This window comes from Mizuhopecten yessoensis, unplaced genomic scaffold, assembly GCF_002113885.1.
Source record: "Mizuhopecten yessoensis strain PY_sf001 unplaced genomic scaffold, ASM211388v2 scaffold4505, whole genome shotgun sequence".
Taxonomy (NCBI): domain Eukaryota; kingdom Metazoa; phylum Mollusca; class Bivalvia; order Pectinida; family Pectinidae; genus Mizuhopecten; species Mizuhopecten yessoensis.
Window position 1 is genome coordinate 123,454 of NW_018405580.1, and position 24,795 is coordinate 148,248.

Genomic DNA, 24,795 nt, shown 5'->3' on the forward strand with positions numbered 1-24,795 from the left:
ATTTATGTAAATGAAGCTCTTTAATTGTGTATTTAAAAAAAAAAAAACTTTTAAACTTTTTTGATGACTGGCACCATGCAGGAAGGACTGGACTATTTAGAGTAAAGCGTGATGAAAAATGATAGCTATATGTTTTAATTGATTTATTTATATAAGCAGTTATGGAGAATCTATACACAGATACATACATTAAGTGTCTATAATTTGTTAAAAGGGATGGGGAAAATCTTTGGAATATCCCCAACCCACCCCAAATCATAATCAAACAATCAATAGAGTATACATAAACAAATAGAAAATTATATGATATGGAATTATATATATACAATACCATTAAATACAAGTTCATTGCTCATGCAAAAATAACTGTACCGCGCATAATTTTATTTAAGAACCTCCATACTTGCTGGTTTCCAGAAAAAATAATACTGACTGTTTAGAAAGGTTTTGATGAAAATGTGAGTAATTAACATTTCTTTCCTTAAAATCAAAAGTTATTTAATTTAAATTTTCATTTTTAACTAATTTAAAGCACTGTAAGCAGATAATAGCAGCTGATACTGATCAAAATTACACTGTTAAAACACACCTGTAATGTATCAGTGCAGTCTGTTCAAACTTACCTGTAATTTGACTCTGTCATATAATCTACCACTGAGGCTAGCAAGGGGGTTCTTCAGAAGATGTGATACTGATTAAGCTATTATTCAAATTATAGGTGTTCACAGATGAAACCAGGAATTATTTATTCCGATTTTTTTCTCATGTTTGTGTAAATTAAAAAAAAAAGTTTAGTGATGATGCAATTAATACTTGCAGTGTGTATATTAGGTAAACCCTGCCCTCTTCTAACACACCATTTAATTAGGTACCCAAAGATAAAGTCAAGTGTATCGCATGAATAATCAACATTGATAAAACAGTTTAAAGATATATCTTTGTTTTACAGTTAGTAGCTGAAATATCACACGTGTGGACCTGTACAGATTGTATATGTGTTTTATACACATATATTTGATTATAATCTCAGATTATGATTTGGATTTATGGTGAAAACATTAAATTATTACAGAGTAGATTAAAGTTTATGTTTCCAGCAGTTAAAGTCTGGTTAGCTATGCACTTTAATTTAATAAAATAGTTTTTACAGTGCCTCTATTCCTTTTTTAATAGGAAACTCATCATCCGAACACATTCGAAAGTTAAAAAACAATTGACTCCACAATTATGATAACTGGTCATTGAATCTGTTTTAAACCAGAAGGTTTATAATGTTTACTAGAGCTATACATGTGTATGTTATATAAGGCATTTGTAAAGAGCCACCAGTTGTTATGAGTTGTATTTCTGGTTTTATTTTATTTCAATTGGTATCATATGACTAATTTACATCTAGTGCACTTTCAAGCTTCAACAGACAAAAAAGCTAGAGAAAACATGGCAATATTTAAGCTTAACTATGTAAAGCGTATTTGGCCGGTTAATGAACCAGTACAGCTGAGGTCCACCCCCCCCCACCCTCCCACTCAAATTGATTCAATGAAAAAGAAATATTCTATCTTAAATTTGTGGTTTGATCAACTCGTAATCAAATTTCTGTTTTCACTACATTTATTTTATAAATTAACACTTTAATACTTTTAATGTCACTGATAACAATACGATTTAATACTGTATGTTAAAAATAACTGTCCTTAAATGTACGTAGTGGATTATAATTATTGTACCTATAACTGTGAAAGAAGTTTTATACTGTTAGTCTATATAACTAAATAGCACCATGTAGAACAGCATGCATCATGTAACAACCAATGTTATAGTGTTTGTTTAATTTCCTAGTAACCACGTCTTATTCTTTTGAAAAAATCCATGAACATGTTTTTCAGTTTTTGTCACTACATGAAATTCTACCAGTATTTGTTACTTGTGTACCCAGTATACTTTTTCACCGAGTAAAGAACATGTATAGATACATGATACTTGAATTATGACTGTCCATCCATTCACTACCAGTAAATACTTTTCAACCAATTGTTAATTGACAAGAAAAACTTCCACAACATATAGATACATGATACTTTAACGATGACCGTTCATCCATTCACTACCAGTAAATACTTTATAACCAATTACATTGACTAGAGAAAACTTCTACAACACAACAGAAGATATATAATACTTAACTATAGGTGGCCGTCACAACCAGTAATTACATAAATAATTATATTGACGAGAAAAACTTCTACGACACCATGGTAAAAATCCTGATTGACGTTAAGTGACAAGTTCACCAAAAAAGTCATTTTAAATATTTCAAAAAATGATGAAAATATTACTGTCAATTAAATAATACATGTAGCTGATGTACAAATAGGCAATGTAAGACAAGAAACATAACAGTATATATATGTTTAAAAACCTATAAGCTGATCCTAGTATGAAATGTCTGGTCAAATTTTAACTTGTGTCAGTTATATTATCTTCAAACCATTATTGTTTCTATACCCAATTGATAATGTTAATTAGCAATTCAATATCTCTGTTTATATAAAAAAGTGAAGAAACAAACACTTTGTTTGTAAATATAAGTGTTACGTCAGTAATTTGCAAGCTTATCATGCGTTGGGAGATTTTTATATGTACTACATGTAGTATGTAGCTGTACATACATGTATGTATACAATTCTATGTGGAATTTTGACAGGTATTTAAAAATGAGTCCTACGCCCATTCAACTTCTGGTATATATATGACATAAAGTGATCTGTACATTTATATTCTTCTAGCTAGTTAAAGCACAGTGTGGTGAATTAAAAGTCCAAGCATACATTGTGGACAAAATCAACCAGCAATGTTTAGTTTGCCATGAGACTGTGAGCTAATTGAAGATGGCCCTTTAATAAAACACTAAATCAAAAGCTACAACCTCAAAATAACAGCCTCACTTTAAGTTACACTGTAGCTACATCATACCTACCAAATAGAGAAGGTTTGCTGTATACGTATGAGTTACACTGTAGCTACACCATACCTACCTAATAGAGAAGGTTTGCTGTATACATATAAGTTACACTGTATCTACATCATCCCTACCAAAGAGAGAAGGTTTGCTGTATACATATAAGTTACACTGTACCGCTACATCATACCTACCAAATAGAGAAGGTTTGCTTTATACATATAAGTTACACTGTAGCTACACCATACCTACCAAATAGAGAAGGTTTGCTGTATACATATAAGTTACACTGTACCGCTACATCATACCTACCAAATAGAGAAGGTTTGCTGTATATATATAAGTTACACTGTAGTGACATCATACCTACCAAATAGAAAAGGTTTGCTGTATACATATAAGTTACACTGTATCTACATCATACCTACCAAAGAGAGAAGGTTTGCTGTATACATATATGTTACACTGTAGCTACATAATACCTACCAAATAGAGAAGGTTTGCTGTATATATATAAGTTACACTGTATCTACATCATCCCTACCAAAGAGAGAAGGTTTGCTGCATACATATAAGTTACACTGTATCTACATCATACCTACCAAATAGAGAAGGTTTGCTGTATACATATAAGTTACACTGTTGCTACATCATACCTACCAAATAGAGAAGGTTTGCTGTATACATATCAGTTACACTGTACCTACATCATACCTACCAAAGAGAGAAGGTTTGCTGTATACAAATAAGTTACACTGTAGCTACACCATACCTACCAAATAGAGAAGGTTTGCTGTATATATATAAGTTACACTGTAGTGACATCATACCTACCAAATAGACAAGATTTGCTGTATACATATAAGTTGCACTGTAGCTACATCATACCTACCAAAGAGAGTAGGTTTGCTGTATACATATAAGTTGCACTGTAGCTACATCATACCTACCGAATAGAGTAGGTTTGCTGTATACATTTAAGTTACACTGTAGCTACATCTTACCTACCAAAGAGAGAAGGTTTGCTGTATACACATAAGTTACACTGTAGCTACATCTTACCTACCAAAGAGAGAAGGTCTGCTGTATACATATAAGTTACGCTGTAGCTACATCATACCTACCGAATAGAGTAGGTTTGCTGTATACATATGAGTTGCACTATAGCTACGATATATGTACATACATTGTACCTCCATGACGTAGTAGTTTTGCTATGTCACAGTTTAGCTACAATGAAACCTCCCTAATATAGCAGCTTTGCTATGTCACAGTTTAGCTACAATGAAACCTCCCTAATATAGCAGCTTTGCTATGTCACAGTGTAGCTACAATGTAACCTCCCTAGTATAGCAGCTTTGCTATGTCACAGTGTAGCTACAATGTAACTACCAAATAGAGAAGGTTTGCTATATACATATAAGTTACGCTGTAGCTACATCATACCTACCAAAGAGCGAAGGTTTGCTGTATACATATAGGTTACACTGTAGCTACATCATACCTGCCAAATAGAGTAGGTTTGCTGTAGACATATAAGTTACACTGTAGCGCTACATCATACCTACCAAATAGAGTAGGTTTGCTGTATACATATGAGTTGCACTATAGCTATGATATATGTACATACATTGTACCTCCATGACGTAGTAGTTTTGCTATGTCACAGTTTAGCTACAATGAAACCTCCCTAATATAGCAGCTTTGCTATGTCACAGTTTAGCTACAATGAAACCTCCCTAATATAGCAGCTTTGCTATGTCACAGTGTAGCTACAATGTAACCTCCCTAGTATAGCAGCTTTGCTATGTCACAGTGTAGCTACAATGTAACTACCAAATAGAGAAGGTTTGCTATATACATATAAGTTACGCTGTAGCTACATCATACCTACCAAAGAGAGTAGGTTTGCTGTATACATATGAGTTACACTGTAGCTACATCTTACCTACCAAATAGAGAAGGTTTGCTTTATACATATAAGTTACACTGTAGCTACATCTTACCTACCAAATAGAGAAGGTTTGCTGTATACATATAAGTTACACTGTACCGCTACATCATACCTACCAAATAGAGAAGGTTTGCTGTATACATATAAGTTACACTGTAGCTACATCATACCTACCAAATAGAGAAGATTTGCTGTATACATATAAGCTACACTATAGCTACATCATACCTACCAAATAGAGTAGGTTTGCTGTATACATATGAGTTGCACTATAGCTACGATATATGTACATACATTGTACCTCCATGACGTAGTAGTTTTGCTATGTCACAGTTTAGCTACAATGTAACCTCCCTTATATAGCAGCTTTGCTATGTCACAGTGTAGCTACAATGTGCCCTCCCTAATATAGCAGCTTTGCTATTTCACTCATACCTACCAAATAGAGTAGGTTTGCTGTATACATATAAGTTACACTGTACCGCTACATCATACCTACCAAATAGAGAAGGTTTGCTGTATACATATGAGTTGCACTATAGCTAAGATATATGTACATACATTGTACCTCCATGACGTAGTAGTTTTGATATGAATAATAAGTTAAACTGTAGCACTACATATACCCTCCTTTGGGTAGCTTTGCCTTATATAAGTTACACTGTAGCTACAATATAAACCTCCATGATTTAGTAGTTGTAATAAGTGTTATTGCATTGTAGCGCTACAATGAAACCTCCCTAATATAGCAGCTTTGCTATGTCACATTGTAGCTACAATGTGCCCTCCCTAATATAGCAGCTTTGCTATGTCACAGTGTAGCTACAATGAGACCTCCCTAGTATAGCAGCTTTGCTATGTCACAGTGTAGCTACAATGTGCCCTCCCTAATATAGCAGCTTTGCTATTTCACAGTGTAGCTACATATCAATACAACCTCCCTAATATAGTAGCTTTGCTATGTCACAGTGTAGCTACAAATCAATACATCTCCCTAATATAGCAGCTTTGCTATGTCACAGTTTAACTACAATGTAACCTCCCTAATATAGCAGCTTATAGTTATACTGCTTTTCTATAAGCTACACTGAATCAACTCTGTATGATATGCTTGTTGATGCAGACAACACTTATACTTTGGTATCAGAGTAATACTAATTATCTTAATGTAACATGTAGTATATGGATCAAACATACCCAGTGGCTAAATTCAATATTATCGAGTAGACATTAAAGGTATGTGTGACATATATCCCAGTGTTTAATTAACCAGTGATGTGTTCCTGTGTGTATTGTGTGTCTATGTTGCTCTACAAATAGATGTCCTTTATTTAGTTTGTTCTAGTCAATATATCACCCTGCCAGGAGACTCACTGTCGATTGAAATGTATATATTTGATTTTCATTAAAAACAAAGTCTGTTTTATGTCAGGTGGTAACACCTACCACCCCGCTATATTCTCCTGACAGCATGACGAAAAAGGGAAATACTGGGTTTAAAACATACATCAAGATTTACTTGCCATCAAATGAAAATGAATTATATTTAGCGATCAGGTTTGACAGTACTACGGTAGTATAGTCTGAGAGAATTAAGGCTGTGAATCAGCCCTGACTGGTTATAGGTAATACATTCCAACTAAATATGTATTTAAATACTATACCCTGATAGTCTACTGATCGGCTATTTGTGTTGTGACATAACCCTGATACGGTTGTTTGTCCGATAGCAAACTGACCTGTTGCCAATGACTGAAAGGATTACATGGGAATGTTTATAAAAGTATTTTCAGTATGCTTATTTTATTTTATTTCTTTTCACGATGGTGTACATTAGTCATACTAGAATTATTTGTCAAATCTTCAAAGGTTTGTCAACTTGTGTCAGAATAGAGTATATAATGGTAAAGGGGAACAAATCAGAATATATTTAAGGAATTAGCTAATGTGTGTTATTTATTTGGTCCATGACAAAAATTGTGGTAACATTTTGGATGTGATTAAAATAAATCAGTCTGTGATTTTAGATATTTTAACCTTGAATTCTGTCATGCATAGTACAAAGTACAGCAGTATAGTTTTATTTAGTGGTCCTAGTACACAGTATGGCGATAAATGATCCTAGTACACAGTATGGTGATAAATGATCCTAGTACACAGTATGGTGATAAATGATTCTAGTACACAATATGTTGGTATTTTAATGGTTCTGGTACACAATTCAGCAGTACAATTATATTTTAGTGGTTCTAGTACACAGTATGGTGGTAAGTGAGTGATCCTAGTACACAGTATGGTGGTATTTTAGTGGCCCTAGTACAAAGTATGGTGGTATTTTAGTGGTCCTAGTACAAAGTTCAGCATAATGATTAAATTGAATTTCAGTGGTGCTGCTACACAGTTAAGAAAGTTTGGTTGTATTTTACTGGTCCTAGTACACTGAGTTAAACAGTATTGTGGTTTTTCAGTGGTGTTGCTACACAGTTAAGAAGTTTGGTTGTATTTTACTGGTCCTAGTACACCGAGTTAAACAGTATTGTGGTATTTCAGTGGTGCTGCTATACAGTTAAGAAGTTTGGTTGTATTTTACTGGTCGTAGTACACTGAGTTAAACAGTATTGTGGTTTTTCAGTGGTGTTGCTACACAGTTAAGAAGGTTTGGTTGTATTTTACTGGTCGTAGTACACTGAGTTAAACAGTATTGTTGTTTTTCAGTGGTGTTGCTACACAGTTAAGAAGTTTGGTTTTATTTTACTGGTCCTAGTACAATGAGTTAAACAGTATTGTGGTATTTCAGTGGTGCTGCTACAAAGTCGGGTGGTTAGTGATCTTTAAGTACAGTCTGTTCAACAGTATGGAGGTATTTGAATGGTCCTACTAGTCCTTACTTAAAGATCTCAGTGTGTGGTATTTTAGTGGTTTTTGTACATTACGGTAGTTAAGTAGTAGTGGTGTTTTAGTGGTCCTTAAGAACACAGTTCAACGGTATATGTTGGTATTTTAGTGGTTCTAGTACAAAGGTCAGTAGAAGGGTTGTATTTTAGTGGTTCTAGTACAAAGGTCAGTAGAAGGGTTGTATTTAATGGTTCTAGTATAAAGTTTAGTAGAATGGTGATATTTTAGCGATTCTGTTTACAATTCAGTGGCATTGTGGTAAGTGACAAATGTTTTGTGACTGCTCCGGTAGATGTCTTGTAGAAAGATTATATAGATTTTGGTTGATAGGTAAAAGATCTAGCAGGATAGGCCTAACACATTGATACCTATATGGGTGTGAGATAAGTATACGCCATACATGGGCTTTGCTAACACTGGCAACACACCAAGCCTGTGTATATATATATACAGTTGTCAGTGGCAGCTTTTTGTACAGGCATTGGATCCCGCTAAGTCTGCAGGAACAACACCAGACTTAGTTCTACTTGCCTGAGTCCTCCAAAACTAAAATCTATAAACCTGCTGTGGAAATTCTGTAATTTTTTAATTGGATATTTATATTAATTAGTGATATATACGGTTGGAAGGATACCAGATCACAATGGCTTACATTGTAGGTAAGTAGTCACTGTGAAGGATGTACAATTGTTAATCACTACAGCATTTGATGTATATCTTATATAGGGGGATAATTTGAGATTGGTATATATATATATAATATAAGTACTGCAGTTTCACAGGTGTCATACACACAACCACTGAGGTCTGTACCAATTATAAGATGGTGTCAGAACTTTAAATCATTGGTGAATTCATGGAGGTATTTTAAAATGTTGATTGATAGTTTCAAAGACAATAAATACACACTAGCTATCTTGTTTCAGGGCTAGGGGAACTAAAGTAGTCAGTCATAATACGGTTTATGAGAACAGGTGTCTTTATGAGAAACAAGGGGCCAGTGTTCGTTTATGAGGAACAACCAGTTTGACCATTTATAAATGTAACAATTTCAGGTATAAATCCTGGAGGACCTGCACATGATTATGCAGGCCTTGCTAGGCTTTGTCAAGGCTCGCCTGAAAGCAGCATCAGATAACTAGGTCCGACTTTGTTTAATAAACGAACAACTGTAGTCCAACCGGTTTGACCTTTTACACAAAAATGGCCCTAGACCTTATTTCAGGGTTCACATCCTGACCTGTCTTATAATCAGTGTCATTGTCCATTCTGTGTTGTTACAATAATGCTGCCATGATCAAACTTTTTTATAAGTAAAAAGCATGGGATACTATATCAAATCATGTCATCTGACAGTGAGCAAGGAGTATCTTTTGGGGCAAAAGGATGTAGCAAAAAGCAACAGAGACTAAATACATGAAACATTCATCCATCGGTTAAACTATAGAGTCACCTGAGGATTCAAATCTGACTTGTTGGGCAAATTCAGTAAAGTCGTATAAGGCACAATATCTCATTGAATAGAATATACAGGATTGTATTGAAGATAATACAACACTCAGGTGCTGGGATATTGAGGTCAGGTGTTGGCAAAGTCAGATGTCAGTCAAAGTCATATGTTGGTAAAGTCAGATGTCAGTCAAAGTCAGATGTTGGTAAAGTCAGGTATCGGTAAAGTTAGATGTCTGTAAAGCCAGGTGTCAGTAAAGTCAAATGTTGGTAAAGTCAGATGTTGGTAAAGTCAGGTGCCAGTAAGGTCAGGTGTTGGTAAAGCCAGGTTTTGGAAAGCCACTTTATATTTAATCACATGTCAAACAACTAAAAATGTATAGTTGTAAAGATTTGTTATATATAATCCCAGATGATTTAGTTCAGAGAGAAGCTCACAGAAGGAGCTGACTGAATCAAGTTCACATTGGATTTGTAAAGCCTAATGTCTAGAGTGTATTATTTGATATTATAGTTGTTCTTGACTATGAAATCATAAATTTATGTTAGACATACTACTCCCTATCATGACATCATCGCATGTAGCTAGGCAACTTCAGTTCCAAATAAACATTCTTCTGACCTGGTAGCTTTGGTGAAAGGCCTACAGAAGGAGAAAAGCTCAAAGTTTATATAGTACTTCGATACAATATCCTGGAAATATATTCAAATCATTTAAAATCTGTGTCTGGTTTAATGGAATGTTCAGCTACTGAAAATAAATTCCATGAGCTAATGGGAATAGATGTATGAAAAGTTAATGGTAGCTGCCGGAACTGTCACTATAAAATTCTGAGTGTTTTGTTTACCATTTAATATAAGTCAGGTGTTTTTATGCCCTTCAAGTTATTATGTGGTCATTCAAATGGTTCCAAACAATTGCTGGTACTTAATGTTGTAAATTAAAGGTACTGATACTTTTATTCAAAATATTTAGGTTAAGCCTTAATGTTATTAGCAATGTGTATACCTTGACTATGACTGGAGGGAGTGTTATAATTTAAATTGCATAGGACATTTGGTGGACATTTCTAAATCCATTATATTCCAGTTAATAAGCTGGTAATGGATTGCGCTACTGGTGTTATTGCAGAAATGGTTGGTACTTGTGGCCGTTGATCTATTGATCATGCCGTCCCTGTAGTTATGGGTGAATGCCAGTCTGCCATTATGGGAAAGTTCCTGCTGGTTCAAACTGTTAATTCAGGTGATGTTATAATGCTTGCCATTATAGAGTTCATGTGCTTGCCATTATAGAGTTCATGCTGGTTCAAACAATTGGTAATGTAAGCCTGGCATTATTGGTTAGTTCTTAGCCTGGTTCAAACAGTTTGTGATAAGTGTCTGCCATTTAATGGTTTAGTTCATGCTGGTTCAAACTATTGGTGACATATGCCTGCCATTATTGGTTAGTTCCTAGCCTGGTTCAAACAATTGGTGACATAATCCAAAGTCTATTACAAGTTATCGCTGATCTTAAAATTTGCTGTGGAAATACAAGGGTATGATAATCGTATGCAATCCAAAACAATTAGAAGATTGCATTTTAGGCTGATGATGCCTACAATTTTCATGCAGGGCCTAATTTCATCTTAAGATCCCAATCACAGAGTTACTTGTAATGAATATCTGATTACTGGAACTGTGTGTCACATAACCATTAACATGTACCTTTATTTTGTTTGGCCTTGAATCAGTGCCTCACAAACTCTTGACCCCGGTGACCTTGGAGGTCAACAGACAGGAAACCCTGTCTGGTAGAGTTATCTCCGACACCCCGCCAGGTTTTGGACCAGGCCCAGTATCTGGCTACTGTCAATACTGATAAGGTTCTTGTTTTGTGTGTCGATCAAAATGTTACAAGAAGTGTCTTGAAGTAACCATTTACTTATTGATTATAGCTTTCAAAATAGTCAGTTTCATTTCAGCAGAATTTGGAAAAAGAATCTCCACAAAGTAAGCAGGCTCGCAGTCATTGCAATTGTAAAAGGTAATTGAAGAATAATTTGGTCACTATTACTATCAGGTAATCTATAATCTACACCTGATAACTTATAAGTAAACGGACATCAGAGTTCATGACTTACTCTTAGTTGCTTAAGGTACAACATGGTTTACTTCTGGTTCAGTTGAGTTTGTCTTGATAAAGAAGAATGTGTTTCATGCTGTAATCAGATTTCATTTTGCGAGTTAATTTTGGGCTACAATGATTGTTGTTCCCTTTTGCTGTTATAAGATTTCATTTTGCTATAATGAGATTCCATTTTTATCATAACAAGCTTACAATTTGCCGTAATGAAATTCAATTTTTACTATGTGACAAGCTAATATGCTAATAATGAAATTCCATTTAGCTTTATCAAAGTTCTTTTTCAATATTTTTTATTTGACAATGACTGAACAAACCTCTTTGGCCTTTAATATGTTTAGCAAGTGTGTAGAATAGGCGTCTGTGTATACTCCATACAACTTAAGGCACTCTCTAGAGCACAAAAGTAAGTGCATAATGTATAATAGCCTGACTCCAAAGACATATGTGTCATACAAATAGCTGTTGAGCCTGCATCTATTTCTAGTAAAAGCTATTCTTATGACTGATCCAGCTGTTATATTCAATCTTCTTTTGAATATTTTAGTTATCAAATTTATGCAATAAAAAACTTCATACTCAACCTTAAGCATATTTTTTAACATCTTTATGAATAAATTGTTTGTTTTTGTATTATGATGAGCAAATTCATACCATCTTACCACACTTTGGTCTGAAAGCATCACGGTGAGCTCACTTTACCAGCTACATATGCATGTTAAAAAAAGCCTGGGTTAAATGCGGGAATAATCAATCACATCAGTGTGTGTATTTCACACCCTTTCTGAGGACTGGAAGGATTCCAGAATACTGATCCATTAATCAAGAAACCTACCAGACTGTTGTTATTAACTTGAATGGGTATTATGTTTTGTTCAGGGTTTAAAAATGTCCTTGGAATTTTGGGTAAAATACAAAATACAAAAGTCTTTTACAGTAACTTAATGTAGCTCAGTCCACAAAGTGTGTACACCATTGTCATTACTCAAGGCTGGTAGGTAAATATATATATATATGAGTTACTGACACTTTCAAAGTTTTAATACTGTAATACTCAAACACCTGCACGGAGATCGTGTACCCCTAAGGTGTAAAACATGGTATTTTACATTTTTATCACTCAACAGTTAAAGTGTGATGTTTATCCTGACCTCTTTACCATTTACTGAATGGAGTTTAGGCTATTAATGAAATGAAATTCATTTCCTGTTAGATCCTATCTTCCTTATATTTCTCTTATGTCAAAATGCTTTTCTAAAGGTCGGCTCAGAGTTCAGAAAAATGTTATAGTCATATAGAGAATAGTTTTCAAAATACTACATTCTGACTATATATAGTATACCAGCCAGCTGGTTGTTCAAAGGTCTTAATTATAAGTAAACGTAAAGTTGAAATTTAAGTTGGCTTTATGTAAATAGACTTTTATGTCAGATTGAGGTCATGTCCTCTATAATTGGAAAGTTTGGACAGTAGGGGGTAGACTGGTGTTGACTCAGAAATTTCACTACTCCCATTAAATTATATATCTAGTTTGGGTCAAGACAGATATTGATCCAGGCTGATCGAGTCTCATAATTTCAAGACAGATCTGGAAAATTCCACAGACTTAGACAATTTTTGACAGCTTTGATTTTCTGTGAGAGACGATTTCAAACTTTCAAAACAAATCTCAGGCTTGTGGAAGCAAGAGAATATCAGATTACTTTAAACCAGTGTCAGACTTAAAACACTAACACATTTAAGGAGTTGGGAAGATCCATTGACACTCCAAAATATAATCATATATGAGATCAATCTATGACTTTCTCATATGAAGCGTGGACAATTCAAGTACTAAATATTGATATTAATAATAGTCAAACACTAAAGATATTAACATTGATAGGGATATATTGAATGATACTGTGGTTTGCTTAAGTTTTATAATTACTGGACAATAGAAGCACATGGTGTTATTCAAACAAGTCCTCAAAATGATGATGAGGAATAACATGACGACTAAGGTGTCTTACATGAATGGTCTGGTTTCACGGTCCTGGAACTTTTACTGACTTTCTTATCCAAATTTGTTGTTAAGAAAAACATTGCTGCATATAAATAGTTTAATCAGGTTTTTCAATATTACCCTGACTACATAGTAATTGGTAATGCAAGTTGACATGTCCTAGTTGTCTCATGATGATGTGAAAATATCAACCTTTCAGCATTAAGAACAAAAGAAACTGTGACACAAATGGATGTTTGTTTGAATGATCACCACTAAACTCCAGGAGGTTGCTGTATTCACTATATCTGGCTCACTTGTCAGTTATATAATATAATAACAAAATCAATATATCAGTATAGGGATCCTAAACTACTGGAGATTATCATACAGTAAATCCTGTGTAATCTGAACCCTATGCAATCTGGATTTATACCCTGTATAAACCAGATCTGCAATTATATACAGCTTATTTGTATCAAAATTAATTACTGGAGTTTGAAATTGATAAAAACCTGGTATACCAAATTCAGATCCCTGTTATTCTAGATTTCACCAGGCTCAGTTACATTAGGGATGAATGATTCAGTAGCATTGAAATATAAATCTGAGCAACAAACTCCATTGACAACATACGGCCATTGATCACTGCCATACATTTACTCCTCATAAATCGTGTGATGGCTTATCTCATCAAGGGGCTGTCAATAATCTTTATTGAAGATGTTGTTGTTGATTTTTAAATCCCTCCAGTACTGATAAGATATTTAGTTTGTATGATATGTGTGTTTTAAATGCTTGTGTATTGATATATGTAACAAGCATTTAGTTTGAATCCCCATGCGTGCTGAACAAATCTTGTGTCAGAAATCTGACACAGATCACTGTTAAAAGATTTGTGTGAACTACTGGTTGAATCATAGCAGACCTTGAGTAACCACATAGGAAGAATGTCTGCTTAGAAATGTCAGGTCTGCTCAATACATGCAGTGTTAACCTAATATGAATGGAATACACTAATCCCACTAAAGGGGGTTGAATGCTGATGTTAAACCGATTATACGTAAGAGTTACTAATTAGCTTGTTACACAGACACATGCTATAGTGACACCTGTGTATAAGGAAACCTCTAAGAGAACATTTATGAAGAGTTTGTGGTCCCCGGGTTTGAATCTTCCACTGGTCATTGCTTTTTATCTTTCCTATCATATTTAGGACCTAATTGAATATATCCACAGAAAGTGGAAAAGGGTCTTGTGTGTCTAACGAGCTATACACTTTGGTGAAGGAGAGGAGATGTAGCCCTTGCCTGAGGTGTTCACCAGGTATCAGAGTTGCTAAAAGAGCTTCAGTTTAGAGCAACCACCTGTCTAAAAAGTCCACTTCTCTATAGCGAAGCAATCACCTGTCTATAGTGTCCACTTCTCTATAGTGTAGCAACAACCTGTCTATAGAGTCAGCTTCTCGATAGTGTAGCAATCACCTGTCTATAGTGTCCACTTCTCTATAGTGTAGCAACCACCTGTCTATAGTGTAGCAATCACCTGTCTGTAGTGTAGCAATCACCTGTCTATAGTGTCCACTTCTCTATAACATAGCAACCACCTGTCTATAGAGTCAGCTTCTCTATAGCGAAGCAATCACCCGTCTATAATGTTCACTTCTCTATAGTGTAGCAATCACCTGTTTATAGTGTCCACTTCTCTATAACATAGCAACCCCCTGACTATAGAGTCAGCTTCTCTATAGCGAAGCAATCTCCCGTCTATAGTGTTCACTTCTCTATAGTGTAGCAATCACCTGTCTATAGTGTCCACTTCTCTATAACATAGCAGTTTCTCTATAGCGAAGCAATCACCCGCCTATAGTGTCCATTTTATCTATAGTGTAGCAATAACTTGTCTATAGTGTCCACTTCTCTATAACATAGCAACCACCTGACTATAGAGTCAGCTTCTCTATAGCGAAGCAATCACCCGTCTATAGTGTTCACTTCTCTATAGTGTAGCAATCACCTGTTTATAGTGTCCACTTCTCTATAGTGTCAACTTTTCTATAGTATAGCAACCACCTGTCTTTAGTGTAGCAACCACCTGGCTATAGTGTAGCAATCACCTGTCTGTATAGTGTAGCAATCACCTGTCTATAGTGTCCACTTCTCTATAACATAGCAACCACCTGGCTATAGTGTCCACTTCTCTATAGTGTAGCAACCAGCTGTCTATAGTGTCCACTTCTCTATAGTGTAGCAACCACCTGTCTATAGTGTCAACTTCTCTATAGTATAGCAACCACCTGTTTATAGTGTCCACTTCTCTATAGTGTAGCAACCACCTGTCTATAGTGTCCACTTCTCTATAGTGTAGGAACCACCTGTCTTTAGTGTCCACTTCTCTATAGTGTAACAATTACCTGTCTATAGTGTCCACTTCACTTTAACATAGCAGCCTCCTGTCTATAGTGTCCACTTCTCTTTAGCATAGTAACCACCTGTATCAATAATAGTGACCACAATCTTTAATGACCACCTTGTATATATTGACCACCTGTCTATACTAACAACCTGTCTATAGTGACAACATGTTTCTAGTGACCATCTGTATGGCTTTGTTGCCCCAAATGACATAATGTGGTTGAGCCTTAGAACAATACAAAAAACCAAGTTGTTAGAAAAATAAATTATTGATCAGATTGGCATATAAAACCTGACTTAGTATATGCTGATGGAAGACAATCTTAAATCTACCTGCCTAGATCATTGCTGTATCTTTATAAAGTTAAATAGTAATTTAACACTGACTACAGGTAGAATATTTAAATTTTATTTCAAAATTTGTTTTGTAACCTTTTAGCTCAGCAGATGTTATAGCGAGTTTTTATAATGCAATAACATTGATTGTCAGCTGATCTTAGTTTTATTATCAGTTAAATTCAATCTCAAGTCTGAATTCCATCCCATAGTTAAGTGTACTGTGAATATAAAGTTGTAACTAGACACTTGGCAATTATATAATACATTAGTGTCAATAACATAATATTGTATTTCCCACAAAAATTGCCAATATGGAGGTATCACTGACCTACTTATCAGCCGTATCAGTCAGTCATTATGTGAGGTACCTATGTTGACTCAATGTATAATGGCTTCATATCCAACTCTTTGTTGTAAATGTCCTAAATCTTTGAAGGGTGAAAAATTAAATGTTTCAGGATAATCTTAATTCTATTAAATTTTTTTTTTATTTTTCAACATTTTGTATTTCTTATCAACCATTTGTAAACAGTTAAACACTTTGTTTTAGAACCTCATGATGATTTTAATCGTATCCAGACAAATATAGTTTAAGATGTATAAGTATACTATTAATATAAAACAACTTTTTCTGTCACATAAATAGATGTGAATACTTACCACCACAGTTATTTCCCTTTATGATCATAGTGGATGGAGTGTGATATTAGCTAATGAAAGATAACAGTTGTAATTTACAAGCATGGTTATCTTACATTAAGAAAACTTTGGCAGAGATCTACCCCTGACAAAAATGCTTGACAGTAAATTCTACTGGCAAAATTAGTCACATTTATAGATATAGATTAAATGGATCTCTCAAATTCAGGACTTTACCACAGGGACATAAACCATGTACATTGTACTATTAGGCAAATGGACTGTCTACTGAGCTGTGAAGATCTCAGAATATAGATAGCAGTTGTATCTGTGAATTAAAAATCTAACCAGAGATTGTTAGTGATAGTAACTAACCAGAGGCCATACTGTTTTATGTATTACAGTTATATACTTATAGGAGGAATACAGATTCTGTTATGGTTCTGGATGTCTCAGATCTACGAATATAACTTTTTAACCTTCCTTGAATTGTTATAAGAAAGCACAATTGTAGTCATCAATCATTTATGACATTTTGTACACAACATATTTTATGTACTGCCTTTTCAACTTCTTTACCATCGTTGCTAGGGACAACAGGAAGCGCTGTCGGAAATTATAGCAGACTTGTATGGTATTCCACTAGACAATGAATTCCAGTCAAAACCAGAGATTATTATCATCTCAGGTGTATTATTGTCAAGTTGCTCCATGGGAATGAGACAATGCACTGATACCCCCTCCCCCGTGTTATATACTTAGGACCCATGTGACTTCATATGTTACATATGTGTCATTAGGAAATTTGATAACGGGCTTCTGACAGCCATTTTTTTTCTATCCGGAATTGTTTTGGATTTGGACTGTTTATTTGTGGATTTAGAGGATAGAAAACCTTATGTAAGTACACAACGTGTTGCCTTATCTGAGTGTCATACAGGTGTGTTTTACCGAAATTGACAAAGGATGAGAAAATTAATAAAGTTTTATATCCGAGAGTTTACAACATTAAGTGGTATGTGTAAATCAATAGAGGATTTTTGATAGGGGAGCCCCAGTAATCCTGCAGTTCAAAGTAAACAGCATAGTTGTATTCATATAAATAGAGAAAGTAGCTGACTTTAAATCATGGAAGTTGATATTATATGCTGAAAGTGACTGCCATTTTGTAAAGTTTTATCTTCTTATAACCTGTATCTGAATTTGTTAGTAGTGATATCCTGAACAATTTCCTCGTGCTAGTGAAACAGCCACCGTTTGTTATATCTATAATTCAAAATCATTTATCACAAGCAGGATATACATGCAGGTGATTAATTGTTTTCAACTAAGAGATATGTAACATATGTACCATTATAAGTAGCTGGTATCTCGGAGACATAACTGGTGATCGACTACACACACTTTGTATCTATGTCTTTATCTTATTCAAGTACCTTAACAAATAAATATGTATGCAAGTGTTTGCCCCCTCCTGTTGTCAGTTTAATAGTGTACAAATGTGTACCTTGACCTGTGCTCCATATCTCCCCCACCCCCCACCCCCCCACCACATGACAAATTATCAGTACAACAACCATGAATAGAGGTCTCAACTGTTTAAGAACCTGTCCATAGAAACCCCTGCGAGAACTTGTACGACCTGTGTATAAATCTACTCTACAAATAAGTTACCTAAAGTGTTTGAGATTAGATTAAAATGACCTCTACCAGAACATGTGCTAAGAATCCTTTTTAAAAGCATGTCCTGAGTGACCTTTGTACGTGTAAGAGGTTGATCTAAATGACCTCTGTAAGAACCTGTCTTAACTGTCCCCTGTCAGAAACTTTCTTCAGTGACCTCTCTAAAAACCTTTTTTAAGTGATCGCTGTAAGAACCTGTCCTAAGTGAGCTTTGTAAGAACCTGTCCTAAGTGACCTCTGTAAGAACCTGTCCTAAGTGATCTCTGTAAGAACCTGTCCTAAGTGATCTCTGTAAGAACCTGTCCTAAGTGATCTCTGTAAGAACCTGTCCTAAGTGATCTCTGTAAGAACCTGTCCTAAGTGATCTCTGTAAGAACCTGTCCTAAGTGATCTCTGTAAGAACCTGTCCTAAGTGATCTCTGTAAGAACCTGTCCTAAGTGACCTCTGTAAGAACCTGTCCTAAGTGATCTCTGTAAGAACCTGTCCTAAGTGATCTCTGTAAGAACCTGTCCTAAGTGACCTCTGTAAGAACCTGTCCTAAGTGATCTCTGTAAGAACCTGTCCTAAGTGATCTCTGTAAGAACCTGTCCTAAGTGACCTCTGTAAGAACCTGTCCTAAGTGACCTCTGTAAGAACCTGTCCTAAGTGATCTCTGTAAGAACCTGTCCTAAGTGATCTCTGTAAGAACCTGTCCTAAGTGACCTCTGTAAGAACCTGTCCTAAGTGACCTCTGTAAGAACCTGTCCTAAGTGATCTCTGTAAGAACCTGTCCTAAGTGACCTCTGTAAGAACCTGTCCTAAGTGACCTCTGTAAGAACCTGTCCTAAGTGATCTCTGTAAGAACCTGTCCTAAGTGACCTCTGTAAGAACCTGTCCTAAGTGACCTCTGTAAGAACCTGTCCTAAGTGATCTCTGTAAGAACCTGTCCTAAGTGACCTCTGTTAGAACCTGTCCTAAGTGACCTCTGTAAGAACCTGTCCTAAGTGATCTCTGTAAGAACCTGTCCTAAGTGACCTCTGTAAGAACCTGTCCTAAGTGACCTCTGTAAGAACCTGTCCTAAGTGATCTCTGTAAGAACCTGTCCTAAGTGACCTCTGTTGTAAGAACCTGTCCTAAGTGACCTCTGTAAGAACCTGTCCTAAGTGAACTTTGTAAGAATCTGTTTCAACTGACCTCTGTTAAAACTTGTCCTATTATTGACTTTCATCAGATCCTATCTTAAGTGACCTTTGCAAGAACCTTATAATCCTAACTGACCTTTACAAGAACCTGTCCTAAACGACTTTTGTAAGATTCTGTCACCAGTGACCTCTGTTAAGAACCTGTAGTAAGTGATCTTTGTAAAAGTGACCTTATAAGAACCTGTCCTAACTGACTCCTGTAAGAACCTGTCCTGATTGACCTCTAAGAATCTGTCCTAAGTGACCTATATAAGAATCTGACCTTTGTAAGTATCTATCCTAAGTGAAATATAAGAATCTGACCTTTTAAGTGACCCTTGAAAGAACCTAACATAAGTGACCTTTATATTTTCCTGTTCTAAGTGACCATTATATAAAACTGTCCTAAATAGCCTCTGACAGAGTTAATCAAGACTTATATCTTAAGTACTGTTTCTCATTTTTGTGAAATTATTGATCAGAACAAAAATTGTACCAAAACTATTCTGTTTCTGATTTATGACTTGATTGCAGGGTATTATAGTACTACATTTTAACAGATCATGTTACTCCTGAAAATAATGTCATGGGTCATGTATATGTGGGCCTGAATTTTGTGAGGATTGGTTTGAACCCAAAGTTGAGTGTTCATTCAGGGGGAAGATTAACATCTGTCTATAAAAAAAAGTACAAGTGGTAAAGTAAATATTTCTCTGACAATAAGGTTTAAAAGTAGATCTCTCGACAGTAAAACATATCTAAAACTGAAATAGCCTGAACTAATGGACTTGTACATTGTTTGCTCAAACCTTGACTCCTAGGCATGCCTTTGAATTTGAATTAGAAATTGAAGAGTTCAGTTTAAATGTCACTGAAATAACTTAACTGTTAGCATGTCTATGTTTATTTTAAAGACAAATACCTGTTTCTAAGGGGTGCAACAGTTGAGAATTAAATGACAAACTGACATATAAATAGAGTTTAAATAATTGCTAGTCCCCGTGGTGACAAATAAAAAACAAAAAGTGAGTGGGTTGGAGCTAATTGTATTCCATTAAAAGGTAGAGAATGTGTATTTCTAGTGTTGTGTCCAAAGTTTGCTTTATTACCACCAAAACTAGTTCATTAATTAGAATGTCACTCCTTCTTGAGAAGGTGTAATTACATGAGATATCAAAATATTTCAGCAAATAGCTTCTATTAAATTTCCTTTTAAACTAAATTTATATACATGTTATTAAATATATCTATATATATATAGCATTGATGTACCTAAATATCAGACACTATAAAGGCAATGAGTGGTTTTTTAACTTTATTGCATTTGTTATGTAAGATATGAAAGGTCACAAGACATTTACAAAAAGTTCACACAAATAAAATGGTGTCAGTATGAAGTAATTGGTTCAGGATATTAAGATAGGTACCCCTTGATCATGCAGACCTTATAATTTACCTTGGCTTCACCTAAGATCATAGTTCTGGATACAGGGACTCAGTAACTTGCTACATCCCTCCATCATAGCTTCAAATACCTCACTTTACCATTCAAGTAGGTAATATCAACATTTCTAACCAGACTTCATTGGTGTCAATTAGAAAAGTAGTATGTGATCAGGTTAAAGGTTTTATACATACAGTGAATTCTCAGCTGTTAATTAAATTGATGACTGAAAATTGTGGAAGATGACTGATGATATTTTCAGAGCCTTTGGTCAATCACAGGCACTCCACATATTGAACTGCCACACCTTGGAGATCACATATCTCTTGTCCTTGAATGATACAGTTAGAATCTGTATTCAGGTTTCTTCCCAAAATAATACAATAATGTCTCAGGTATCAGAAGAATTAACTGTTTACAGTGAACTGCTAAATAAGTATGCCTCTAATAAAACAACATTTTGTACTTTGAAGTGTAAAGACTAATTGTTGGACATTGTTATATGCAAGTATACTGGATCAACTCAAAGTATCCAAGAGTAATTTCCTAAATTATATAAAATGAAACATTTTGTACATGTGTAAATGTACATGATAATTATATAATTCTCCTTTAAGAGTTTGTGTGATTGAGTTATCTCCCCTTATTTTCTAACTTGGGACAATTCATATTTATGCAGAAATCATCGATGTAGTCAGTCATGTATACAAATGCTCATCAATCAATTATCAACTTAAGATTGATCAGTAGAGATATTTATATATATATTTCTTAATAGGAATGGAGTTCTTTTAGAACAGAGATATATGACTCAATAAGGTAGCATACATCTTTAAGAAGACCTGTCTTTATTGCCTGCATTTTCTTAGTGATTATTGTACTTAATTGAACAACAGAATGGGTACCCTTACAATAGAGTGATTTACTACCAGGATGGGTATTGATAGGTGTTCCACAAATATACAAATATTGACATTTGCATTTAACAAATATGAATATTATGAATAACCTAGTAGTTAGTGGAGGGTTAAGGTGTATTGATGTATGAATAATCAAACACAGATCAAAGGAAGTTTACATGCCACTAGGAAAAAATGCAAATCAATATTTTATCAATTTGGAATATGCCATAATTATTCTTAATAACCTATACTCAATAGCTATCCTAGCTCAAGGGGCAAAGTATGTAAGAGTAATGACAGTATGCAGATTATTTATAGATATATGTATTTAATTTTAAACTTGACAAAAATCTGGAAAGAAATTCTAGATTTTAACACTTTCATCAGGCCACTTAATAGCACCTAAAATTTATAGAAAAAATGTTTTTTGTTTCATTCAGTCATAATTTTTGTGTCAAGTTCTTTACAAGAAAATTGTAAGAATAAACTTGGATAGTTACTGGAAAGAAGGAAATTCATTAGAAAAATACAGAACAGATCAATATACACTTTAAACTCCCGACAAAACATCTCTGTCAGATGGAGAAACCAGCACTCTCCAGGGGAGTCTGTTCAATCACAAAGAACTCTTGAAATTCTACAAACTCAATAATATGTTTATAGTAAATACTGATGGCTTGCATGCATCATTGTTAAAATTAAAAACCCATGTAACATAAAAGTGTCAATATTTGAGCAAGTATCTATTGGCAACAGAATAATAACTTAGGCCTCTTGAATTGAATGAGTGAAGAAATCACTTCAAACATAAGTTGTATAATGAACAAGACTGATTATATAGAATCTAGGATAATTCCATTTCTATATCCAAAGTTTGTAGCATAGAGCAGGAACTGAGACAATTTTGACATGTCTGTATGAAAACAGATTTTGATAATGAGAACAATCAATATCTATCCCTCTTTGATCCAAATTTGCAGGTTACATCTATATCTATATGAGGTGGTTGGGTGGTGCAGTTGATAGCACACTTGCTCCTTTCACCAAAATGGCAGGATTAAATTCCATGATCGATTTGAAATAGTCTGAAATGTGTGACCATGTGGCTTTCTCTAGCTACTCGGTTTCCTCCCACATAATTTCTATCCCCTGCACACTACCACATGAGTTATTGATAAAAGTTGATAAAACTTCTTACATAATTTTTGTAAAATAAGTTTATATAATTATTTGTTGAAATGAGGCCTATCTTTTCATCAAACTGCATTTCAGGAGCAATTCCCAAAAGTCATTCAAGAAACATCAAAGGCCCCAATTTGGTGGGGTTCATGCAACATGCCACAATTTTATCATCCCTCAATATTATGGTCATTTTGAATACATTATCCATGAGAATTTATCCACCATTTTCTCCAAAATGACAAAGACGAATGCTGATTAATGGAGAAAAATTGGTTTAACTAATTATGTGATTTCAGGATGCCCGAGACAAATTATCTGTAATAACTTTCTTGCAGCATAGTCAGTAACAGAGGTGAAAAGCTGCTTTAGATCTGATAAAATATATAAATAGTAGAAATAAAATTAACTATTTTATACAGCAGGAAATTAGCATATAATTATAATTAATATCATGTAGTATGTGGCAATGAAGTATTGCTGTAGCTAAGCACCACTACATTTTGACTTGGGGCTATGTCTTAATTCAGAATCCAATTTATATTCAGGCTGGTTCTGTTTTGTATTTCTTTGTTCTACTTTAATGAATGAAAAATTGCATCAGATAAAGGAGCTTTTATCTATACTAGTAGGTGTACAATAGTGTGATCACTCTGATGTGTTACACTACAATCAAATTTAATTATACTGTTGACAACCTTAACCTTGTAGCTCGGGATGGAGTCGCATATACTGGCACATATAGAGTTATTGGGACAGTGGCTAGACTGACATAGCTATCAAGGATACAATGAAAAAACTGAAATATGGTTCATTTCTAATTAGATTTTAAGTAATATTATCCTTTTCTTGAACTTATTGATATGCCTTTCTGTGTTGAAATTTTACCTGCATTCTTGATGCCTTAATGGGTGACATATACACACCCAACTGTATTGATTAAGATCTGATAGCAATACAAGGGTAGCTGTAGGAAATAACCATGTGATGGTCAAGTGTTTTAATTACAATTCCATTTTTTCTATATGTGCTTAGCTATAAACATGCGATAGTACATATTTATTTATTGATTTTTCCCATAAAAAGATCCTAGTGTTTGTTAGAAAGTTGATTTGTGCAAGAATCATAACCGCAATGCGCTTCATGGAATATTTAGCCTTTAAATTGGCTTTTCCCAGTTGAGTATTCCAAAATGACAACATGGCAGGTTCTTGTCCCATTTTCAAAACCCCCAAAAATCCCTTATACAGATGCTTAGTATAATCTTGCTTTGGTATCAAACCCAACTCAAGGGAGATAACAAGTCTGATTTTCTATTACAAGTCTAGGTTCAGTGTCAGGTGAGCAATCAATCACAGACATTCCAGTGTAGGGAAAACCTATTCGGACAGAAATTTATTTATATTTGACTGAACAACTTAAATCCTTGACTCCAAACAGTCTGAAACAAGAATATCTTCCTGGCATATCATATAAGTCTGGTAATATAATTATGACCAATTAGTTTGTTACCTGCAGAACTCAATAATATTACAGGTAAATCAATAATAGAACAACCACAAAGGTGTTTGTTGTACAGACTTAGTGCTGGTTCATGTCATTGAAAATGTACCGTAACACGTTCATAATACCAGTGATTGTAGTACAAATTCAAGTAAGTTACTG

At 34.6% G+C, this 24,795-nt stretch overlaps 1 protein-coding gene across 3 annotated transcripts in view; it reads left to right on the forward strand.

Annotated features, from left to right (window-relative positions):
* LOC110449121 overlaps window positions 1-24,795 on the forward strand; it is a 93,030-nt gene that overhangs the window by 576 nt on the left and 67,659 nt on the right. The gene's annotated exons all lie outside the window — the stretch shown is intronic.